Below are 12,189 nucleotides of genomic sequence, written 5' to 3' on the forward strand. Positions count from 1 at the left end.
CTGCGCGGGTAAGACTGCTGGGAGGGAGGTGGTGAAGGGGGGCTGTTCCTGGCCCTACGGGGCTGGGACTGGTAGGTCAACGCCGCTTGCGGCGGGGGCTAGCTTGCCACCGAATTTATCGGTTGCAGGCCGTCATTGCACCCGCTACCGCTTAGGTGGCAGACGACGGCTGTTGTGGCACGCGTTTTTCTCTCTTCTTTTTCTTTCTTCTCAACTTTCTGTGCGTTTTCTACGCCACCTGCTCAGTTATTTTGAAGATATTTTAATTTTTGTGATCATCTTGCTTGTCGAATTTCTCTTCAGATCTTTGATGTCTTCTCTCTTCGCATTAGCAGAGTTGGAAGCCCCGTGCACAGTTTCGCTTCATTGACATGCTTCAGAAGAGCTTCTACGTGATCAACGCTCAATTCATATGATATGAGAACGTTATGCGCAACATATTGTTATGACGGGGTTAAGACGTCGGAGCGCTGAACAACAAGACGATAGGGCAGGGAGCTCAGCTGGTCAACGGCAGCGCGTCCTGCACGAGTCTTTTTTCAACGTCTTTCTCCTTCACTTGTGTTGTAAGCTTCCTCTTCTTCTGTACTGTTACAATATCATTGCCATGACAATTAACCGCTCAATGGCAAAAGTCTTCTCAACAAGCAAAATTCCACGCCCTCATGGCTCGTCTATTTCCTCGTCGCGAAAATACTCAAATTTCCTTCGAATTGCTGGTACTGCGACGACCTCAAAATGATCAAAATCAAAATCCCTTTGTGCAGCTCAGCTGTCCGAATTGCGCTATGTACATTGATAGGTCTTGGAATCTTGCAAGTTCTCTACTGGCATTGCTGTCGAAACGCACGGGGCCGCTCGATTATTAGGTGCTTTCTCTTCGGTATATATAATGCTTTCTACATTCGAAATACGTGTCAGCAAGAAAATAAAGAGCTTTGCTCCACGAACTATCACGAGAGTACCTGAATACCGTTCCTTTTCAAAATGCAGATAAAAATATTTTCACTTCGAAGTAAGTTATCTCTTATTTGCACAGCTTGTGCCCACCTTTTAATCTCGAGGAAGTCTATCAGTGACACGAACGAATGGCACTTCTAAGTAATCGTTTCAACAGACTTCGTTTCCCTCAGTTCAAAGCATGCAGGCCAGCATGAAGAGATGAGGAGGTCTGATGTTAAATATATATATAGCAGAGAGCTTCGTCTTAGAGAGAACACGATGGCGCCTTTAACGCCGCCTCTTCATTCCACCAATTTTAGACATCTAGAGGCTGGCACGTAGTTGGCAATGCGTACGTCTATTTGGTTTGATTTTAGGGTAAAGACGCAGCATCTCGGCCCAAATCCTACGTTTACAGTGAGCGGCATAGAATTGGAGGCACACATGTCGGCGGTTTGAATCCCTGTTACAAATGGGACTGAACCTGGAAAGGAAGGTGGATGCTAAATAAGGAGCAAAAAATTACATGACAGCACTCTGAACGCTGCGCAATCAACGGCTACGTCATAATTTATTACGAAATGACTTGCGCGTCCCGATATCGCGCAATAAAAATAAATGAAACCGAAGTGCAGACAACGTTACTAGAACGCTGGTTCTGGCGGGCAAAATGACAACGCTGTCACACTTGTTTCACGGAATTCAATTTTACAGCAAGCAAACGCGTTCTCTGAGGTAATGCATGCCTTCGAAGCTAAAACTGTCATAATGTAGTTATAACTGCATTGTAGCCATGTAGAGTGCAACGGTGGCGTGTGCCGGCCGCTCCATGTTTTCGCGCCGCGTGTAGCAGACGACGCGCCCGGCAGGGAGCAAGAGTATTAAGGGGTTTTAAGCAAGAGTAAAACCCCTTGATACTTTGAAAGTTACGCCAACGATTGAACTTTGCCGCCGCCGCGCGACCTCCTCGCCTCCTCCTCGCCCCTTGCGTGCCCCTTCGCTGAAGGCCGGCTCTCCGCCCGATTTCCTGAGCGACGATTGGTCTCCCTGCCGTTGTCATTGGAAACCGACGCGCGTCCGGCGTTTTCCTTGTGTTTTCTTTTTCCTTCGCGCCATTTTTCCCCTATAGTCTCGGCGAGCGAATATTGCGCGCTGTGCTTTTATTGCAGCGTGCAAGCTCTATGCCGTGCTGTTGCGCGTACAACTGCAGCAAGCGGCCTGAAGATGGTTATGCGGTATTCATGATATCTCAAGGCAAGCGTGACGGCTTGCACACGAGTCAATGAATTCACAAGATTAGTCGAAAGACGTTTATTCCTAGAAGCGACGTCGGGTACCTTTCTCACTCCCCGTAATAACGCGTCACCCGACGCTGCGTTTTTTATTCCTGCTTGCTCCTCAATATTTTTGCGGCGGCAGCATGTTCATTGTATAAAAATAAGGTTGTCCTCTGCAGCATGCTGAATATTCTGCGAGGCTCCAAGGCTCCATCATTTAACACGCTTCGACTTCTGTACAGTCAGAAACAGGGCGCTATAATCTGCTTTTTGCTGTCAGAAATAACTGGAAAATTACAGTCTCTCGATTGCATTTGTCGCGATTATGCTAGGATCCCTGGCCTCCTGCACTAAAAATCAAAATTCAGGCTTGTAGAGGAGCTAGCATTTCCAGCTTGTACTTGTAGTGTGCGTCGGTTACTCGGGAGCAATGAATGCTGGCCCTGAAAAACTCTTTGGCAAGTAAACCCGAGGTATTGTGGGTAATCTGCACTAGTTAGGTCGTACGGCATTTTTTTTTTTCAATTCTTGAATGTGTCTTGCCATGCTTCGACGCACGCGTGGGTTAAAAAATATGCGTTCGTTTTATCAGGGATACGGCCAATGTGCAGGAGCTGTTCATATGATCACACACGCTTCACTTTGACCATGACTACTAGGCGTTGGCAGGTTACCTTCGCTTTGAAAGCTGGAGCTCTAAAAGCGCGATTCCGCGTATTCATTTATTGCGAGAAAAGTTATCCCATTGATGTCAAATCAGCCGGAATCATTGCATCAATTTTCTGTATTTACGAAACTTAAACAATCAATAATGATTATAGTTATTATGTAATAATAGGGGAACATTTTGCGAGCAACAATTCTTAACACTGTAACATATTACTCATTTCAATTGTATGCAAGAAGATTTTTTTTTTTCACCTAGTCTGAGTAATTATCTCATCGCTCTATGTTCTAGCTACATTTCACTGAAGACCAGTTTGAGCCGCCAGTATTACACGAACTCGAAAAAAAAAAAAAAAAAAAAACAGGCCAAACGCAGTTCCATCAATTGTCTCTCACCGACCTGTCCTGAAGTAAAGGAAGCCTCCTCGACAGAGACATGAACCTCGCGCTGATAGTAGTCAGTTATTTCTGTGGCTTGCTCTTTTCCCACCTCCATTTATGAGAAAACAAGTATAAGAATTAAAAGTCAATGTATAGTTGTCTCGTCCGATATTATGAGATAATAGAGATATGACTGACAACGTAAGTCAATGAAAATTGAAGTATATTGTTACGGGGATGCACTTAATGTAACAGCACTGCGATGGGCTAAACTCGGCGCTGAGACTTCAGTAGCCGTGTAGTGTCCACTCTGTGTCGTCCTCTTTCTCAACGCTTTGTCGTCGTCGTCTTCGTCAGTGAGCACATCACTTTGGTACCGCGTTTCCAGGTAACACTACCCCCCTCGGCAAAAGGCAACGTCCCGGTGCGTATTAGGCGTGCGATGTGGAGGGGGAGTAATATGGCTTTAGGCGGGCGACATGTACGATTTCGGAAGTGGGTGTAGCAGTCGGTGACTTTGGGTGGAGCGGTGAAATCTCATAGGTAACGTCGGTCACTGGGCGTAGTACACGGTAAGGACCTGTGTAGTGGGGCAGAAGTTTTTGACACAACCCCACACGACGGCACGGAAGCCAGAGCAACACCAGAGATCCGGGAGGGTAGTGCACATCGCGGTGGTGAGCGTCGTGGCGGGTGTTTTTGAGTTTCTTGAGAGATGGTGAGATCCTGACGAGCAATCTGGCGAGCAGCGTCGGCTCGGGCGATGGTATCGCGGGCATAGGTTGTGACGGGGCTAGCGGCGGAGAGCAAAGTGTCGAAGGGCAGTAAGGGGTCTCTTCCAAAGAGAAGATAGAATGGAGAGTACACAGCAGTGTCATGACGCGAAGAGTTATAGGCAAAGGTGACAAATGGCAGACTAATATCCCAGTCGCGATGACTGTCGGATACGTACATTGCGAGCATGTCGGTGAGTGTGCGGTTAAGACGCTCCGTAAGGCCGTTCGTCTGAGGGTGATACGCAGTAGTGAACTTGTGCCGAACGGAGCAAGAACGAAGTATTTCCTCAGCAACTCGGGAAAGGAAACAGCGGCCACGGTCGGTAAGGAGTTGACGGGGAGCACCATGGTGTAGTATGACGTCGTACAAAAGGAAGTCAGCAACGTCTGTGGCGCAGCTGGTTGGAATGGCGCGAGTGATCACGTACCGCGTGGCATAATCGGTGGCCACAGCGATCCATTTGTTTCCCGACAAGGACTCGGGGAAGGGCCCTAGGAGGTCAAGGCCAACACGAGAAAATGGCTCAGTCGGGATAGCAATCGGCTGCAGGTGTCCAGGTGGTAGCACAGGGGGTTTCTTCCGGCGTTGACAGAGGTTGCAAGCGGCTACATAACGTTGGACAGAGCGGTAGAGTCCAGGCCAGAAGAAACGCCGGCGCACGCGGTCGTATGTGCGTGAGAGGCCAAGATGACCAGCTGTAGGAGCGTCGTGCATTTGTTCGAGAACGGCGGAGCGTAGGTGTTGGGGAACGACCAGCAAGTGCTCAGCACCATCAGGTCGCATGTTGCGGCGGTATAGCGTATTCCCATGAAGGAAGAACAGGGCGAGGGAAGAGTCACGGCTGTGTGTGCGGAGGCGGTCGATAAGAGAACTGAGGGTTGGGTCCAACCGCTGTTCGTCGGCTATGTGGGAAAAGTCCGATATAGAGAAGACCCAGGGGTCCGACTCATGGTCAGTAGAGGAAGGGGGATCGACGGGATAACGGGACAGACAGTCTGCATCCTGGTGAAGCCGATCGGATTTGTATACAACGGAAAAGGTATACTCCTGCAAGCGCAGTGCCCAGCGGCCGAGGCGGCCAGCAGGATCCTTCAGGGAAGAGAGCCAACATAAGGCGTGGTGATCGGTAATTACAGTGAAGGGTCGGCCAAACAAGTAGGGTCTGAATTTTCCAACGGCCCAAACGAGAGCCAGGCACTCCCGTTCCGTAATAGAATAGTTCTGTTCTGCTGATGACAGGAGACGACTGGCGTAGGCAATAACGCAATGTTGGCCGCGTTGTCGCTGTGCAAGAATGGCACCAATCCCGTGGCCACTGGCGTCGGTGCGAAGTTCCGTCGGGGCAGACGGGTTGAAATGGGCCAACACAGGAGGATTGGTGAGAATAGCGATGAGGGTGGAGAATGCGTTAGCCTGTTCTGGTCCCCATGAGAAAGGAACGCCTTTCTTCAGGAGATTGGTGAGAGGACGAGCAACAGCGGCAAAGTTTGGGATGAACCGGCGAAAATAACAACGCAGTCCTATAAAGCTGCGGACATAACGGGGTGAACGAGGACATGGAAACGCACTGACAGCGCGAACTTTGTCGGGATCGGGTTGCACGCCGGTGGCATTCACCAAATGGCCAAGCACTTTAAGTTCGCGGCGACCAAAACTGCACTTCTTTGAGTTCAGTTGAAGTCCGGCACGGCGGAAAAGTGCCAAGATGGAAGAAAGGCGACTAAGATGGCTTTCGAACGAGGGCGAGAAGACAATCACGTCATCCAAGTAACATAGACAAGTCGTCCATTTGAAGCCGCGGAGTAAGGAGTCCATCATGCGTTCAAACGTAGCAGGGGCGTTGCAAAGTCCAAAAGGCATAACCTTAAATTGGTAAAGTCCATCGGGTGTGACAAAAGCTGTCTTCTCGCGGTCTTGTTCGTCAACAGAGATCTTCCAGTAGCCGCTACGAAGGTCGATGGAGGAAAAGTAGCGGGCTCCATGTAAACAGTCCAAGGCATCGTCTATTCGCGGCAGCGGGTAAACATCTTTCCTTGTAATCTTGTTCAGATGTCGATAGTCGACACAAAAGCGCCAACTGTCGTCTTTCTAACGAGCACGACAGGAGATGCCCAGGGGCTGTTCGAAGGTTCGATGATATCGTTGCCCAACATCTTGTCGACCTCCTGCTGGATGACTTGGCGCTCAGAAAGGGACACACGATAAGGCCTCCGATGTACAGGCTTTGCATCGCCGGTGTCAATGCGGTGAGTCACAATTGATGTTTGGCCCAGAGAACCGGCAGCAAAGTAAAAAATGTCGGAGAAGGATAACAAAAGGTTGCGCAGGTCCTGAGCGTGTTCGGGGCTGAGGTCAGAGGCAATCATTGCGGAAATAGGGTCGGTAATTGTGGTGGAGAGTACGGGTGTTGGAAGGACGCTTGAATGTGGGCCAGGAGTGAGTGCACAAATGGTGCAGTCTGTGAGAGGGAACAAGGTAGCAAGGGATATTCCTTCGGGAAGAACTTGGTGTGACAGATTGAAGTTCAGGATAGGAAGGTAGGTGCTGTTCTGTGTAACGCGTACGATGAGATGAGGAAGAACGACGTTGCGGTCAAGAAAGACCTCGGTGATAGGGCAAGCAAGATAGTCACCGTCAGGCACAGGCGGTAAAGGTGACAGAGGTAGGTAAACAGCAGAGTCAGGGGGCAGGCGAGCGAACTCAGTGGAGCGAAGGCGGGGTGCAGATGGAGGATGTTCTGAGCAGACAGGTAGGTCCAAACGAAGAAGGCCGCTGGAGCAGTCGATAAGGGCAGAGTGGGCCGTTAAAAAGTCAAGGCCGAGGATCACATTGTGAGGGCACTGGTTGAGGACAGTGAACAAAACAGGGATGTGATGACCGGCAAGGGTGACTCGGGCAGTGCACTGCCCAGTGACGGCAGCAGTACTGCCATCGGCAACACGAACGGTGGGCGAAGCGGCGGGGGTCTGTACTTTCTTGAGGCGGCGGCAAAACGATGAGCTCATGATCGAGACTTGGGCACCAGTGTCAATGAGGGCAGAGACGGGAACACCATCCACGAGCAGGGACAGGAGGTTACAGGGCGAAGAAATGGGCAGTAGAGGTTTTCCAGGTCGGGGTACCAATGCAGCGTCACCTCCGGGAGCTGCATTGGCTAGTTTCCCGTGAAGCGGCCGGCAGAGGACGGCGAGGAACTGCGGCCAGGAAGAGGTGAACGGGAACGGCGGGCTGGCGGGGAAGGAGACCGACTGGACACAGGAGGAGGCGGAGTAGTATCGGTGCGGGGCGGCTCATAACGAGGCGTGAAACGGGGGTGACCGTAATTGGAGTAGCGGTCAACGTAAGGAAAACGTCGAGGTGGTGATGTCCAGCGGCTGCGGCAGTGGCGAGCGATGTGGCCAATACGCGAGCACGTGAAACAGATAGGCCTGTCGTCAGGGGTGCGCCACTCATCAGGATTGCGGTATCGGTAGCGTGGCGCGTAGGTGTTGCGGGGTGTAGCGGTGGCGACCATGGGAGGGACGGAGCTCGAACTGTGTTGTTCTACGGTATGGCTACAGGGGACGCCCAAGTTGGCAACCTCTTGACGAACGACGGCTTGAATGAGGGATATCGTCGCTAGGTTGCTGTCCGAGGAGGGCGGGTTAGATGCAGCAGGGGCGAGCGCTTCTAGTTCACGACGCACAATGCGTGTCACATTTTCAATGTTGGAAGGTTGCCTTAGGGCCGGCAGATCCTCGCACGTGGAGGTAGGGGCAGTGTTGGGGAGCCGATCGAAGCGATGTGCAATGCGTCTGTGTTTGGCCTGCTCGAAATGTCGACAAACCTGCAAAACGGAGTCAACCGTAGCACAGTCCCGACAGAGTAGAAGATTGAAGGCATCGTCGGCTATGCCTTTCAGGATGTGCCCCACCTTATCAGGTTCTGGCATGTCTTTATCAACTTTTCGGCAGAGGGCCAGAACGTCTTGTATATACGTAATATAAGGCTCGGTAGATGTCTGGGCACGTTTGGCGAGGTCCCTCTTAGCGGCGAGTTGACGGCCAACCGGTTTTCCGAACAGGTCACGGAGTTTTTGTTTGCAAATATCCCAGGAGGGTATTTCTGCTTCATGCGTTTCGAACCAAACGCGTGCCGTGCCAGTAAGGTAGAAGATGACATTGGCCAGCATCAGCGTGGCGTCCCACCTGTTGTGCTGGCTAACACGCTCATAAAGCGAAAGCCAGTCCTCGACGTCGACCTCATCTGTACCGCAGAATGAGCCAGGGTCACGGGGGTGGGCTACGACGACAGTTGGGGTTGCGGAGGTAGATGGAGCCGCGTCGGTTGTCATCGTGACGGTTCCGAGGTGACGGCCACTGCGGAGATCCAGCGTCAGATTGTGTCGAACCCGCGACCTCCACCAAGATGTTACGGGGATGCACTTAATGTAACAGCACTGCGATGGGCTAAACTCGGCGCTGAGACTTCAGTAGCCGTGTAGTGTCCACTCTGTGAGCGTCGTCCTCTTTCTCAACGCTTTGTCGTCGTCGTCTTCGTCAGTGAGCACATCACTTTGGTACCGCGTTTCCAGGTAACAATATCAATGGGTCATGGGATGGCATCAGATTAAATAGTGATGGTCATGAATAGTGATAGATAATGATGGTGACTGTTACGGATAATAATAGTAAATTATAGTAATAGGCCCGGATAGGGAGGTGATAGTGTTCGTTGCGGATAGTGACAGTTACGATAGGTCTCTGGCATTAGTAGATATAGTGATAGATAGGATAGCGATAGTTAATGAATTGGCAGTTATATGCTTTCTCATTTCCGCACGTTGAAGACCTATGTGCACCTTGTAATTTTTTTATTTGATTGTTGCGTTCAATGAAATCAAGCTCTTTTACACAGCGCATGAGACCACAGCATGCTTGCCCCAGAACTTCAGTGTATCGGCAATAGGGCCCACCACTTCTCCCAGTGTACCCTGCTGTCTTTTAACCACACGCGAAGTCAGTGAGGGGCCGCGTACTCATAAAATTATTTAATTCCTCCATCAGCATCATATCAAGACTGCCGTGGCAAAACTGTTCCTTGCCTCGAAGTAGCAAGAAACAGCTGAAAATTTGGTTTATACAAAATTAACTAATGAACGCAGATTATCGCGGATCGCTAACTAGCACAGTGGCATTACACTTGGCCTAAGCTTTCCAACGGTATACGGTTCGATGTTGTAGCTAAAGTTTAGATTTTAATTGCAATTTGCTAAATATCAATTAATTTGGCCCAGTAATTGATCGAAACACATGTACAATTAACCAATAATTCAATCTCATGGTTGATCACGTGACATATACTATGCTTAGAGAGATAGCTTGACAGTAGCGAAATAGACTAAGTCCTGCTTTAACCTTCTCTAATCTTGAAGTTCAAAGCACCAAGTTTTACAGCGGTGACAGATTTCACGCTCTAAAAAAAAACAAACACAAAGTCAGAGGCAGTACTAGATTAAGTGCACAAAGTAAAACCTTATCATGAGACTTAAAAAGTGTCTGTAGCACAGAACTCGCCTGAAAGCTTTGTTTATCAGTATTCCCCATTCAAACAGTTCTAAGAAGAAACCAATCAATTCATGAACTTTACTTTCGGCATTCTCAATGCTTTTCTCGCAATTTTTCAAAAATTTTGTGCACTCCTGGAGCGCAGACCTGGCCCAAAAGCTCGCGCTTCACTCACTGCTGCGGCCGGCCGGCGGGCGTCAAGGGGAAAAAGCGTGTCGTGCGCAGCGCTCGCCGCCGCCGCGCGAGGAGAATCGAGGAGGAAAGCGCGGCGCGGAGGAGAGTGTCGCTACTTTCAAATTATCAAGGGACTTTAAGCAAGAGTCGACTGCAGCGCCGCTAGTTCACACGACCGCCACTGGGGACACCTTTCCGGGCGGAGCTAAGCGGAGCTGTGAAACTGAATTTGTTCTAGTAACGTTGCCATCGGGAACTTGAGCTCGAAAGATTACCTCATCTGTTGATTTCAGTATATTTCGGAGTTAATTGAACAACCCCTTAATTGTCTGATTAATATAGTAACTAAGCTAATTCTGGATCTGACGTGTACTATTCACTGCTGCTCTGGTAATTCGAGGTGTGATACGCATGCAAGCATTTGATCCAGCTGAGCACCCTGCACGAGAGCTTTGTGCTGGCGAATTACAGTTTATTTGAGAATATATATATATATAAAAAAGATGCCGGCTCGATCAGTTCACCGCGGTAGCTCTCACAGACCTGTCGCCGACAAAGCCGTACCGATTCTGGGATCTTATTCAAGTGTGATAAGCTGAAACGCGGAAAGTGAGCGGCCGCATAGGCAAGCGTGATCCCGCAACGGGCAAAATTCTCATAACGTGCGCGGTCCAATATCGATCGCAGTGTCACTTGCTGCGTGGCCTGCAGATTTCGAGATGCCTGCTTGACGCGGCAAAGAATTCAACCAATCGTCGTAGACTGCTTCCTTACGTACAGTCGTGAGCAAAAGTGGAGAGACCACACTAACTGCTATACGATTGCTTTTTTGATGTATAAAAAGATGCGCCAGAGAAAATTGCTTGGGCAAGGAGGCAAGCATATTATGCATGGTACCTAATGCACTTCTCGGGAATAACTGTTTCACTGTCAGAAAAAGCTGGCGGGTAGTTTTCTCAAAGCGCATGGTCTCTTCACTTTTGCTCACGACTGTACATTTAATGGTGACGTTCTTAGTAGAACGAGCACTATAATCAACAAGGTTGACGACTTGGCAAGTTGGTAAGGGTTCATTTTTAACCCACCAAAGGACGAGACACGGGGAAGAAGAGGACAAGACAAGGCTGGACTAGCGCAACTGAATGTTTTTTGAACTACATTCAGTTGCTAGTCTACCCTTGTCTTGTCCTCTTCTTCCCTGTGTCTCGTCCTTTGGCTTGTTAAAAATGAAGCTATAATCAAGCTGCCACTAGATCTAGTTACTATAGGCTTTATAGTAACTCTAGCTCTCACAACTAGGAGTTGTTTATACGTGCGCTGATCGATTTTTGTACGCGACGCGAGAACTCGAGCTGCGCAGTACGTATTGCTGTTCACTCGTACTTATCCGTAGGTGTTCCGTGTTTTAGGAAGCTAGGTTAGTAGAAGGCAGCTGATACCAGGAAAGAAATCGTACAACAAAGACTGACGAGACTGTTGGTTGTATTCACTGTCGGCTGCCGCGTGGGGGACGACGGGAAAAATGAAGCTTTCCGCTTCCGGTCCGCTATAGCCTCGGTCATCGTCGTCGTCTGCTGAGGTTTTTTTTTTTTTTTTTTTTTTTTTTTTAAGTCGATATTTATTGCCTCAGGGCATCAGTAGGTTATGAGATGAAGGATGAATAAATGATTAAATGAATGGAAAAAGGTTGGCTGATTTTATGAAGTCCAGAAGTGAGCGATGATGAGGTCCCTGCGTCCAAGTGACGTATGAGGCAGGATTGGTTGCTGAAAGGCCAGCTATTCTCAGGTGCCGGAATCGTGTTGGCTTGAGTGCTGGGCAGTCCCACAGCAAGTGGTGGATGTCGGCCTCGACATCTTCGTTGTTACAGATCGGGCATCCTGGGCGAGGATATAAGTGTTGGAAGTATGACCACGTCCTAGTTACAGCTGGTGTAAGGGCAACACCGACCCGGATCCTCCTAAGCGCAACCTCCTCTGCACGGGTGAGACCGCGGGGAAGGGATATCGCACACGGAGGGATAAGTGCACGTGTGCGGCGCCGGAGGTGCTCCTTTCTTGACAAAAGGAGGGTAGCGTCGTCGACTTCGAGAAGCTGTGGGATTGATGCGTCTTGGTTCACGAGGCGGGTTGCAAAATCAGCTTGACTTTGGGAAGGCAGCAGATCCCGTGGGACCCACTCAATGCGTATTGACTGTGGGATGCGCGCCGCAAGCTGGTGGATGTCCTGGCAAATTTTAGGGCAGCGGCTGACACGTCGGAGCAGACGTACTACTTGAAGTGCGTCAGTGCGGATTACAATGTGGGCTGTAGGGAGCATGGTTATAGAAGTCACGGAGCAGAGTGCCTCTTGAACTGCCACAAGCTCAACGCAGAAAGATGTGAGTGGTTCCGAAAGCTGAAACGTAGTTGTCTGATTCAGGCTAG

Source organism: Amblyomma maculatum, chromosome 5 (genome assembly GCF_055883805.1).
Source record: "Amblyomma maculatum isolate TAMU_Amacu chromosome 5, ASM5588380v1, whole genome shotgun sequence".
NCBI lineage: Eukaryota > Metazoa > Arthropoda > Arachnida > Ixodida > Ixodidae > Amblyomma > Amblyomma maculatum.